Source organism: Pezoporus flaviventris, unplaced genomic scaffold, assembly GCF_033815535.1.
Source record: "Pezoporus flaviventris isolate CSIRO_AGI_PZ_B2104156 unplaced genomic scaffold, CSIRO_AGI_Pfla_v1 ptg000023l, whole genome shotgun sequence".
NCBI classification, from domain to species: domain Eukaryota; kingdom Metazoa; phylum Chordata; class Aves; order Psittaciformes; family Psittacidae; genus Pezoporus; species Pezoporus flaviventris.
This window is the reverse complement of record NW_026892571.1, coordinates 13443395-13456867: the sequence shown is the minus strand read 5'-3', so window position 1 is coordinate 13456867 and position 13473 is coordinate 13443395.

Sequence of the window (13473 nt, the reverse complement as noted above, 5' to 3'; positions counted from 1 at the left end):
CTCATTACTGTGGTCCAGGCTGCTGGCAGCACAACATGGGGATAGGAGATTCACACGGCCTGTTTAGTGCATAAATCTGTTACAGGCACTGACATTTGATTTTGACACATTAGGGATTAAGGAGTGACAACGCCTTCCCAGTGGTGCCCTTTTTCTGTCCAGAGATTCCTGCCTGCTCCTTAGGGTGTCTCCAACAGCACCACAAGCACTTGCTGAACGGCAGCTTGCACCCTGAATGTCATGACCGCCTTTGCACACAGCTACACCCGCTCTGCACCCCAGCCTCCTGCCAGGATGAGCCTGTCACCATCAGACCTGAAAGTCCTGTGGCACAGAGGTGAAACAAGTTTTCCTGTTTCAAAGGCAGGTGCAGGAGGAAAATGTTGGCATCCTGCATGGGTATCCCACATCAGCAAGGGCCCCTCAGGGCTGATGCTGTCATGATTGTTTAAAAGCCAGTGCAGCCTCCTGGGTGATCAGGCAAAGAGCCAAGGTCAAATCCAGCCTCAGCCCCTGTGCAGATCCACTTGTGCCCATGTGGTTTACATCAACCTTTTGCTGCTTGTCTGCAAGCCTCCAGAGTTGGCGTAGAGAACCATTTTTACATCTCAGTACGTGCAAATAGCATGCAGGGAGTTGTTTGCATCATACCCCTCCCAGCCTGTCAACAAACACATCAGCTTCCTGCAATTTTTGCTTTCTTTGCATCATGGTATTTCTAGATCCAGGATGTTATTCAACCACCCCGTTTCTCTTTGCCACACGTGGTTCAAAGCCAGTCCTGGGAGTGAAGCAAAAGGAAGTGGAAGCAGGTGGTGTGGGAGACACTTCATCTGGACTCACAGCTTGCCTTTTATAACAAGCATTGTTTCTTTCAGGTCTCTCTGCAATAAGGGGAGCTGCTCCATACCTGTTTTTCTCTTGGGCAGAGGCAAGCAGATTGCCATGCTGCTCCTTGGTGCTTGGTATTCACGGTCTGTGCTGTGCTGACTAGGTGTGGGGAAGGGAGCAATCATACAAATTACAAGGTATGGTTCCTGCGTCCTGAAACTGCTGCTTGACAGCTCAGAGAGGCCCTGACTCCCTCGGTAAGGAGGATCAGATGGGAACAGGGTTGGGGAATTAAAGAAAATGTTAATATTTTGTTTTAAAGAAAACTTTAATATTTTCCCTTCTGAGTCACACTGGCTTTGCCTGAGGCATCATCAGCGTTCCTAGAGAAATGAGTTGACTACCACGTGCACTGGCAGGACACTGAGCTGCGATGTAATGTTCTCTCATGCTCATGTAACTGGGCTGATGCCTGAACTCCTGGAAACTGGAGAGTCACTGTGGGACAGCCCAGATCCCTATCTGGCTCATTATACTCTCTTGAGCAAAACATCTTGGCAAAGAGTTTGGCAGAACATAAACACTCGGACTTGGAAGCAAGTCCCACACAAAATGCATGGAGATGTCTTTTTCCATGGGTGGTCACATATAAGCCACGTGCCCCTGAGATGGGACAACAGCTAAAAGCAAGGTCAGAATTGTCCCCATTATCCAGGGGGAATCCCTAGGATAGGTGACAAGCAGGGTCTGTGGTGCAGGGTGCTCTATGCTTGCCTTGAGGCTTTGCAGTTGTTTTATTTGTGTTTCAAGGGCAGCTGAAGATCCCCCATCTGTAGGGGATCCCATGGAGGGGCCTGAAGTCAGCACAGCTTGTTCAGCACCATCTAATCCTAGGGTGCGTAAGGACGTGGATAACATAACCAAGTGATTAGGGGAGGAAAAGCCTTAAGGAGCCCACTCTGAAGACATAACTCTACCTCTACACTGCAGCAAGCTCCACCACTTCCAAGAGGGTTGGTGTCCCTAGGGAGCTGCTGTCTTGCGGGTCAGGTCACATCACCAGCTTCACCTTCTGTAATGAGAGCTGACGTATAACCCATCAGCACTACAGGGTCAGACAAAAGCCACCGGCTTCACAAGCTTCTGGGTGCCACATGCCTGACCTGGGACGTGTGTCCAGGGGTGATGCTGTTGTGGCCCCTCACTGCAGTGCAGGGACTCACCAGGCTGCCCTGCCCTGCTCATTCACCAGCCCAATGTGGCCTTGGCTCCTTGCCGAGCAAGAAGTGAGTATGTGCCACCTCCCTCATTCCTTCCTTTTCTTCCTTTTCCTGTTGAGCTCCCACCCACCTGATGGAGATGCCAGCAGGGCTGGCGGGGACCCAGCGCTGCCTTTTAGCTTTGCCAAAGGAGGATACAAGTGGCAGCGGGTGAGCTCCGCAGATGGCAGAGTCTGCTCTGCAGCGATGCCTCTATCTTGCCATGGGCAGATCAGGTCCAGGGTCCAGCTTGTCCCACTTACCTCACACCACAGTGGGTCCCAGGAGGATGGTAGCTGTTGGAGAAGTGTGGCTCCCCTTCCTGGAGCCACAGTTCTGGTGCTAGTGGGGTTGTCTGGATGCAGGGAAGTATGGGCATGGTGAGGTCCTGCAACTGAGCATCTGCTCCATGAGTACTCCCTTCCCCAGTGGCCACGAGCTGCTGGGTGAATGCTTGCCCCGACCACACTGCTTTGGGGGCTGCAGATCTTTCCCCTGGTCTCTGCCTTCGGTGTTGGCTCCTGTACAGATGTTTTTCCAGGTGTGCTTTTTGTGACCACTTCCCACTGACCCGGTCTTCATTCCTTCAGCTCCAGAATCTCCACCACCACCAACCTAACAATTCAGTGTTCTTCTTCACAAGGACATCTTGCAAAATCAGTGGCTCAGATCCCAGCTAAGACCCATATCTGACCATGAAGGAGACTTGGGGAGCAGTGCTCAGGGTCTTCCCACAGCTCCATTTCCTTGTGTGAAGCCCTAACCACAGGCACTGGGCTGATTTCAGGCAGGATGAGCAGGGCTGTGTCTCATAATTGTGGTTGGAAGGAACCACAACTAAGGTTCCATTCAGCCCTGACCATTCTATGGTTCTATATACATCTGCTTGTGGGCTCCTTGGCTGGCTGCAGCAGCGGTGGCCTGGGCAGAGCTCTCTGCTCGAGGCGCAGAGGAGTACTTCTGGCTGTGCCTTTCTCCTTGCATGGGCTATTTCTCCTCCAGCTCTCACTGCGCTTTGGACAGCAGGTGAATGTGTTTGGGTGAGTGAGTCATTGCCCCAGCGCACCCTTTCATAACGACACAGACGTCACTGCTTCTAAAGAGGTCAAGTTGTTTGTGCTCAGCAGATCTGTCACCCAGAAACCTGTCCCTGTGGATCTGCCAGAGCACACTGCAGGTTTTCCTTGGCAGGAAGCCTGGCACCGTTTCTGTGTGGATTTTAGGAATGGGAGGTTTGGGGAGTAAAGAGCCTGCTCTGCTCTTCCGAAAGAGCAAATGCAGGAGGCCTGGAAAGGTCTGCAGGAGAAAGAAGGGTGTTGTGGAAGTTGTGTATCCTGAGAGTCATTTTAATGTGAATGAACCCCAGGCAGTTCAGTGACTATAACTTTTAGCTGTGAATTAGCATAGCAGAAAGTCTTTATTTACACGTTTTCCAAAGGAAGGGACAGGTTGTAGGAAGATGCAGCACAGAGAGGAGCACGTGTGAGTGCTCTGCAGGAAGCAGGGGCAGAAACAGAGATTTATCCTCCCAAAACACCCTTCACTTGCAAGACTCAAGTTCTCTTTGGTTTTTGGTTTCCTTATTATTCAGCACAAAAATAGAAGAGTCATTTCATAGGAACCCTCTGCCTGGCTCTCTGCAGAGATTAGTGGATCAAAAGCAGGGCTGCAGGAATCAGCTTGTCTGGGAAAGTCAGGATTTCTGTTTCCATTTCTTAGTGGAATGAAAAAACAGCTTAAAATTTTCCATGAAGAAGGCCTCTTGGGAACAGAGGAAAGATTTCCTTTTGATCTCTACCTTAGTGAGGCTTGTTTCCCTAATAGGACTCTTTACATAATAAAGCCTCTAGATACAAGATGAAAAAAATCATTGCAAAAATAAAGGTCCAACCTTTCTGTTCTGAAATTGTTGACATTTATAGAAAAAATGCCTCTATTTGGGGCACCTCTGCATGAAATGGTATGGAAAGCAATTCTTTTTCTACATCTAAGCTCTACTGGCATGTCTGCTGCTATGAGGCCCCAGACATGCCATGCAGGGTTCCTGCAGGTACTGATGCTGTGAGCAGGACCAGCTGAGGTTATTATATAAAGAGGAGCAATTGCATGTAAACAAAACTTAAGTAACTCCATGGCTGCCAGTTTCTCTTGCTGGTCCTCTTTTCCTACTCCACCCCTCCAGAGCCTGACACAATGGGTGTTCAGCACAGCTCTGTCCTCTCTCCGCTCCCAGCCAGCTCAAGGCACAGCAGCCCCAAGGAGCCCCAAACTGAACCTTGCAGGTGCTTCAGGCAAATGAGGTGGTTGAACGCCGTGATGAAGGCAGACCTCATGCCCACCAGTGCTTGGGAAGCTGCTGGCTGTCACGTCTGTGGGCAAACAGCTGTCTTGGCACACCGAGGTCATGCTGGTGGACACGTCCTGCAGGACAGACACTGTCCCCCTGTGGCTGAGGGTTCTCAGCATCCCCAAAAGCCAAACATTCCACTTTTACTTTTTGCCTCCTCCGCTAAGTGTTTTTAGAGTCCTAATCCACATGGCTGGCATCAATGGTCATGCTGGATACCCATTCACGTCACCTGGTTTCAAGCCAGGGCTGCAACACAATGAGGACTTGGGGACACCAGAAGTGGCTTTCACCCCCACAGCTTTCTGGGGAGCCTTGAGCACTTCAAGTCAAGGCATTACACGGGTGCAGAGGGGAGCAAGCAACGCAAGGACGAGGTACTGAAGGTAGGACAGAACGTCTCTCCTGCCACAGGGATCTGGCTGCACACGTATGTGCTTAGCACAGTGGCCTGAAGCAGGGACCGTAAAACATAAACAGCAACCAGAAGAACTTTAGTTGGCCCAGCAGTGTGGGGTGCACCCAGCGCTGGTGCTGAGGCCATAAAGATGCTGAGATTTGGTGCAGGGTGAGGTGACATTGGTTGAGCCAGCTGCAGATAGCCTTGTGCCCTTCAGCTGCTTTGGGAGCTGGGGTACAAGGTACAGAGGACAATGTTAAGGTTTTTAGCCTGTCGTCAGCTGAAAAGCAGAATCACGCTCCGGTCAGATGCAACACCTACCAGCTCCAACTGAACATCTACAGGCCTGCTTGACCTCAGAAAACAGAGTCTGGCACAGTGTGTTTGAACAGTTTCCAACCTTTAACTTAAAAAGCAAAGGCAGGGCCTCCCGTTTTCGTGTCCAGACATTATTCCAAGAGATTTCTATCCTATGGGAGCGTGGCCTGAGGGGACTGTAAAATGCCGCAACCCCATACACTATTTGGAAGTAGGTTGTGTCTTGTGCAAGAATCCTGTGTACTTGCACAAAGGGGAAAACAGTATATGTAAAATAATCCCATACAGGGTTATTTTACATTAGGCACCCTTGTTTGTGGAGCAATAAGGCACTCAGACTCAGCCTTTTCCTGCTGAAGCAAAACCAGCGCATTGAAACCCAGTTTAGCTTTTGGGGATGTTTGTTTTTCCCATCTTCGTGTTTTCCCTTTAATCTTTGTGCCAGACAATTAAGACAACATTCCTCTGCATCTTTCCTGCTGGTTTTTGTGATTATACGAGAGCCAGATGTATTTGTTCCGTGAAAACAACATCTAAAGCCATGCCCTGTGGTTTCAAGTGAAATCCTCCACAGCGTTGACTCTTAAACTCAAGTAGGTCTGAAATCTGCATTACTGGGAACATACCCTTAAAAATAGACTCCTTAAGGAAAACCAATCCAGGCAGTGATGCAGAGGGGAGAGCTTGTTCTCAGGTTTGCATTGAAGTTCTTGGTTGATGGGGACACTTCGGGGAGCCCTAGAACACAGCGGAGCGGTTATGAAACCCAGCCCCGCTGCCACACATCCCAGTCCCGGTAGATGGCGGTGCCACATCATTTATCCCTATTTTTTCCTCCTTTTTTCCCGAGTTTCTGCCCTGGTTGGGCTGCGCACACTCTGGGTGCTGGGGCAGCTCTGCGGAAAGAGAGGATGCTCTTGGGTTTTGTTCACCTAAAACTGCTGGTTTTGATGAATGTGAAATCACAGTCAGTCGTATCAGCTCAGCCCCAGGGCTCTGTAACCGCTTGTGCAGCCCATCTGCCCCTCTTGGGCTGCTCCATCCCGTAGCAAGCAGCATGGAAGGGACAGGGAGGAGAGTGATACTACGTGATTTAGGGGGACTATGCAGATCCAGGCAGCCAGAGCGCTGGATTTCTCTCCAGACTCTTTAATGGTCTTGAACAAACCCTGCTCACACAGATCCCACTTCCTTTCCTTGGCTGTTTCCCTCTCAAGAAGGATATACAGCACTGGATAGGCAGTGTGGCTGGATGAATAAATAGCAGTTCTCTTCATAGCCTGCAAACACCTTTATTTGGCTAGAAGTGGCCCAGGCCCCATCCAGCACATGCTGCAGTTCACATTCACACCTCCCTGGTGTGCCCAGGGAACGCGCTGCCGCTCCAGCATGGAAAGGCTAGTCCTTGTCTTCCTTCTCATCATCCTTGTTGCTGCCACGGGCCTGGGGCAGGAACAAAAGGAAAAGGGACAGCATGTGAGGAGTGTGCTGGGTGTTTCATGTATCATCCCCTAGCACCGCGAGGTATTTGGTAGCACCCACAGAGAGGGTGGTAGGTGCAAACCCCACAGGACTGGTGTGCAGAGGGGCGGGCAGGTCCCAGCACAGAGCTGGTGGTGTGGTTACCTCTTCCAAGTTGCTGCCGGAGCTGCTGCTGCTGCTGCTGCTCCTGTCCTCTCCCCCATCTCCCTGCAGGGGCTAAGAGAAAAGGACAAGCATCACCAGGGACCCTGGCACCCCATTTAGTGCTGGCGCTAGAGCCTATAGGCAGGGACATGGCTGGTCTTGTGGGTATCTAGAGCCTGGCTTTGCACCAGGGGTGCTATGGAGCCACATGTACCCATGGCCCCACAAAGACCTGCAGAGGCAAGAGTAAGGATTCGATGGTGTGTGCAGTGCAGACATCACTGTCCACAGCAGTTGAAGTAGGAGGAAAAGGAGAGGGTACTGACTAGGAATATTGGGACCAAAGAGAGAGCTGTCTCTCAGTGAAAAAACCATGCATGCAGTATGATTTACAAGACACAGCTCCAGCTACCAGAGGTGTGGGGCTTCCATGGGTCAGACACTGCTTCACTTCACAGTCAGGATGTAAATCAGGTGGGGCTGGTGCTTTCCAACACCCTGCAAACCCTGGCTGCTGCCTGTGCCAAGCATCCTTCTCCACAGGGCTCGGTGGCAACCTGGGAGCTCTGTACCATTCACGTCCCCACCGCATTGTGCTCACCTATAGAGGAGGCCCTACTCCATAGCTGCCTGCTCCCTGAGACACGAGCCCCTAGCTTCAGATGGTTTGAGTTGTGCTGGGCTCACCCCAAGCACCAGGCTGCGGACTTTGGGCTGGAAACCCTCAGGCAAATGGTTCAACAGCTGATGAGCAGAAAGTGCCACCATTCCCCTACCTTTGTCTCTTCTTTCTCTTTTTCTCCCTCAGTCTTTTCTTCTTTCCCCTTCTCTTCTTCCTTGCCCTTTTCCTTCTCCTCTTTGTCCTTATCTTCCCGTCCAAACCCTACAAGAGGGCACAGAGGGAGTTTCATTGACAGTGTACAGCATCCAGCACACACAAACCCCACAGGTCCCACTGGTTTCACACCAGACACTCACATTTCAGGATTGTAGACATTTCAAAGAAGCCAAAGAGCTCTGGGGCACGACACTGTCACACCTACAGCACAGAGAGACCCTGAAGGAGCAACAGGAGTAATGGGAGCTTTTCAGGGATGAAAACATCTCCCTGGATCCCACCATTTGATTTTCCCTTCTCCATCTCAGAAGAGGCCCTGTGCACTTTCTACCCCCTGAAACAGCAGGGAAAGGGGTAATCTGTGACCTCCACAAGAAAACCCATCAAACAGGACCAGAACTTGTGTCCAGCCAAGCAGCACCCGCTGTCCTCTGCCCAGGGAAGCAGCAAAGGGAGGGTGACAGAGGCAGACTGAGAAATCTCAGGGCAAATGTGCACGGAGCACACTTAAACCCCTGGGAGAAGGTGCAAATTACAGCACTACTTCAAATTAAATGGGGATGAGTCAATAGAGAGCAGGGGTTGGGGGTCCCAGGAAGCCCCAGCAGGAAGGAGACCTCCCCCAGGGACACGGTGATGAGAGGAGGGAGATAGAGACAGCAGCAAGCAGGAAAGCTGAGAGCAGCAGCAAGCATTGATGAGGTGCCTGAAGGGTGACAGATGAAAAGGAAAGAAAGAAGATTGCTTTAAAAATAGCAGGACCAAACAAAGCCCAGGAAATCGCCTTGTCCACAAATAGCAAAATAAAGCAAAGGGAATGCAGCAGGGGTGGGGGATCAGGTCTCTTCCGCACATAGGGAAGAGGGGGATTGTTCCCATGCTGCAGCAGGTAATAGGGAAACAGTTTCTGTTCCAGCCATTGATAAAGGAGGCAGAATATTAATGGTTTCTTTCCATGGTTTTTTTTTTTTTGGCCAAAAATTACATCATCTGGTTGGTATTTGGGCTTTTAAAAGAGCAGATAACATTGATTTGTATTTTCTAGACAAGTTTCCCCTGCAGGGCAGTGGGAAGCTGTGGGGTTTGAGGAAGCATAGGAGGAGAGATAGGTTGGATGGGGAGAGGAGGAGTATGGGAAGTGGCTGATAAAAGGCAGAATCAGTGCAAAGTTAAAATCTAATTAATAACAAACAGTAATCTAATTCATCTTTGTAATTAAGAGGTGCAACTACTGATTGAAAATAATTACATTTTAATCTAAAATCATTAAAAATAATCAAACATTAACAAAAGAAAAGGCAGCCCCTGGGAAGATGCAGGAGGTGTAGCTGATACCCTGAGCTCCGGTCCCGCTCACCAAAGCTGCTTCACAGCTTCCTCAGTGTGTGTTCAGACCCAGATCCATGGGGGATGCCCCTGCCTTGTGCCTTCACTGCTTGGGTCTGAGCAGGTAGGAAAGGCACAAGGTGAACAGAGATACACAGAGATGGACCCCAAGCTTTGCACTAGGTCTTCCCTGTGCTCTCACCTGAGGGGATGTCTCCAGCATCCTTTGCAGTCCCCACCATGATCCATGGCCCAGATGACAGCTGCCAAAGCTCAGCTTTATCCTCATCCCAGACCAGCAAATCCAGTTTTACCAGCTCCTTGGCCATGCAGCATTTTGGGCAGCCAAGTTTCCCTGCCCCACATGAGCTGGTTCCTTAGAGCCCAGGCAGGCAAACCAGCAAACCCCAGTGCCCAGCTCCATGGTTCTCACTGACAAGCTGTGATTGTCCTCCACAGCCAACCAAAGCTCGAGAAGCACGTGGCCTTACAGTAGCCTGGATGGCCTTACCCCACCAGTACAATGGGCTTACAGGTCACAGTGCCTGCTCCTGTCTCACCCAAGGAGCCAAAATCCTTCCCTCAAGCATGATGCCCAATTGCCGTCCTCAAGACCACACTGAGCACGAGCTGTCCCAGTGATGTTCCTGCTGCACCTTCTGCTTCACCCTGCCCTCCTGCTCTGCTTCTTCAGCCTGTGGAGTTGGTATATGAGTCTCTAAATCCCTTCAATGACATGAGGGAGACAGGGAAGAGGCTTACCTGGAGCTGATGAAGACAAGTGGCCTCCTGGATGCCTGGCTGGCAGCTGCCAGGGATCTGGGTATTTGAGTGCTGCAGTCTCCTCCCTAGTCCCATTTTGAGAGCAGAAAAACTGGCTCTGCCACGGACAGCACATGACACTGGGAACATGACCAGTCCCATGCATACCTGCAAGAGGCATTGCCTCCAGCACGGGCAGAGCAGAAAGACCCTTTGCAAGCAAGCCAGGGCAGCTCTGGAGGCTGCAGACATCCATAGGAACCAGTCCTGGGATCCAGGAGGACTCATAGAATCATAGAATAGTTAGGGTCAGAAAGGACCTTAAGATCATCAAGTTCCAACCCCCTTGCCATGGGCAGGGACACCTCTCACTAAACCATGTCACCCAAGGCTCCATCCAACCTGGCCTTGAACACCACCAGGGATGCAGCATTCAGAGTCTGGGCATGTGCTATGGTCAGCACCCTAGTGGAAATAGAGAAGAGGCGATTTGGGGCGTCCTTAAAACCACAGTGAGAGGAGCCTCCAGCAGGTCCTTGCTCCACTCCCGGTGAGAGGTGTCAGGCAGCTCCAAGACGTCCTGGCAAGGCCAGGCCATGAAGTACTCAGTATTCCCAGCTCCCTCTGAACCATGTCCTTGCTGCTGGCTTTCACTCCAACATATCATTAAGCAAATACCTGTCAGCAGAGAGCAGTTACCAGCAGGTCTAAACACTTGCATAATGTGCTTCCCCTCTAATGCAATGCCCTCGTTTCTAATAGCACCAATATGGGATAATAACAGTAACAATAATGTCAAGAAGGGCTTGTGTACCTGAAAGCTAATTTGTTTTCTCCACCTAATAAAAGGTATTACCTCTCCCGCAAGATTTGCGCCATTTAAAACCTTCAACTCTACAACAAATTTGCTCCCGCAGTCATTTGACTTTAACTTACAATAATTGCAATACGCATGGAGTCCCCTCCCACCGAGTGAGACTAACCCTGGGTAACTCAATGCAGGGAGCAGGCAGCTGTATAGAAGTCACTTGTCCTAAAAACCAACCATGTCTGCCCCAGGCCTCCTCCACTGGAGCCCTAAATTAAAATCAAAACTCCCCTCAGCGGGTTTAGATCAGAAATAAGGGATGTGTTTTAACAGCAAGGGTGGATAAACCCTGGAGCAGCTCAGCAAAATGGGTGGCAGAGTCCCCGTTGCTGCCAATTTACAGTCAATAGCTGTGGTTCTTTGGAGCAGAGATGCTTCAACTCACATGCAAATCACTCTGGGAACTCCTCACAGCCAGTTTTGGGGTAAACCATGGCAGCAATCCTGCCTGTCCCGGCAGGATGAAGCCACCAGATCGATGCAGCCTGGGGTACAGTGCAGAAATCTGGCAGAGATGTGCACAGGGAACATAGCGTGGGACCCTGTTTGGATCCAGGGAGGCTGTGTGGTGTTGGGACCTGATGGCATCCAGCCCTGCCACCTTAAGGAGGATCCTCCCCTACAAACACCACACTCAACCTTACTTTTAACTGCTGCCTTACAGCACAGGGGTGGCTGCCACCACCCAGCAGGAGAGCAGAGAGTGGAACCTGCAGCCACGTCCAGGTCCCAACCCACAGACCATGAAGGTTCTGCTGTCACCCTGCAGCAGGGTGACCCAAAACACCAGCATACAGCCACCTTTGAGCTGCTGTCACAGTGCAGAGATTTGAGGGACTCACTGAAAACATTAATTAGCACAGTACTGAGCACTTGCAACTTCTATTTCTGTGCACTTACATCTTCTTCAGCTACAGAAGACCAATCTCTGTTTAAATTCCATCATCACAGACCACTGTTTATTTAGGATCCAGTGTCCACACCTGGGAAAGAAATGCCTCCTCCTGCCACAGATTTTCCCCTTCCTGCCTCTGAGTCAGGGCATTTAATTTGCGCTGTAGGTGACGTGGGACATGCTGTCCCCTTGGTAGTGCCACCAGTGGCAATGTAGCTGCTGATTCTTTCAAATGACAACAACTGCTCATCCCGCCTGTGTCAGAGGTTTTGCTGCTACCGAACGTGTGTGTTTTAATAATGAAAGGGAGTCCCTGGGAAGCTGGTTGGAAAAGGGCTGGGAGCACATCCCCGAGCCCATCGGGAGGACCAAGCCTTTCTTATGTTTTAAACCTTTCCACAGCAGCTGCCAGGAAGCAGCTTTTACAGCTACAAATAACAGAATCTCTCCCAAGGAAAGAAAATAATTGTGGAAAGCTTTTTTCTCTTATCCCCCTCGAGTCCCTGCCAGCATCTTAGCTAACTCTTCTCTATTCTCAGCCACCTCTTACCTCTCCAAACACTACCACAAGTGCTCAAATTACTGCCAGCTCTCATTAGGTTCATGCACAAGGCAAGGCCAGCAGTAAGACCTCCAGACAGTTGGATGCTGAATTCTGATGAACCCTTTGGGTAGGAAGATTTCAGCAACTGTGGATCTGTTTTAGTTGGCTGTCTATTGCAGTCCTCGCACTGGCACACCAGTGAAGCTGGTGAACATTTGATTACTGGCTGCTGTAACAAAATCCAGGTGGGCAAAGAAAGAATTACTGTCTGCATATTCAAAACAAATCACCTCATTTCCTTTAATTATTAAACTCCACTAAAGCACTGCAGGTCAGTAGAATGTATCTGCAAGAAAAGCAGCTGCTGTGCCATATCTTTATTTTTTTCTCCTCTGCCATTTCTGTACATTTTGGCTTTTTAGCAGGAGCAAAGTTACCATTTTGCACTGGTGCAGGAACTGGCAGCTCGGCTGTAGGAGCCCTCACTGCCCAGCCTTGGTTCAGAGTTCTTTTTGCTCTGGGAAAGCTAGAGAAAAGCCATGAGAAAATCCATGAGAAAAGCCTCAGCTGTCCCAGCTTTGCCCCACAAACCACAGCCAGGGCTAGAATCAAAAACCCCACCGTTCTTGCTTCTCATTGTATTCATGCCCACTGCTACCTCAATAGCTTTTCACTGAAATGGTTGTCAAAAGAAATCCTTCTTTTAATAATGCTATCAAGCAAACCAAGAAAAAAATTACAGAATTCATGGTAGCACAGGTTTTTTTTACACCAGACATTCTCCTTTCAAGTTTAGTTGCCTTTAAGATGCAAAAAAACACAGCTCTCCCTTTAGAGATCTAATCGGTCTACCCATGACTAAGGCAAGGCTTTCCCCATATATATATATATATATAAAAATCAGAGGAGCATTATCCAAAAGGTATTCTAATAATAAGAACACCTCTCTACTGCACAAATAGAGGAATGTTAAGCCTTCAGTACAGCTGAAACGTGCAAGACCTGCTAAAACCCAGAGGATTTTCCAAACAGGATTTGAGCATCACTGTCACCAATGAGCCGGTACAGAGGCAGGTGTGACATTCGGTCACCTCTGGTTAGCTATTCTGGACTTCTTGAAGTTCCATTTTAGCTGTGCATTTCTGCTCTTGTGATTCCAACAGAGGCTGTTCCCTCCCAATGGGCAGGCTCAAAAGATAGACATTGCAGAAAGGAACAAAGCAGGGAAATTTCAGAGCACAAAGAAACAGACACTGTACATGAAGCTTCTGAGACAAATCAGGGCTCCTGCTAACAGAACCAAATTGCTTCCTCTCCCCCTACTTTAATATACCTTCCAAGAAGAAGGAGCATTGCATTATAGTGTTTTTTTACACAGAAAGTGGAGACAAGCAGTATCTGAGTTGTCTGTGGCTGACATGTGAAGCTGCACTGAGGAAGTGGAATCCTCCTGCTAAAT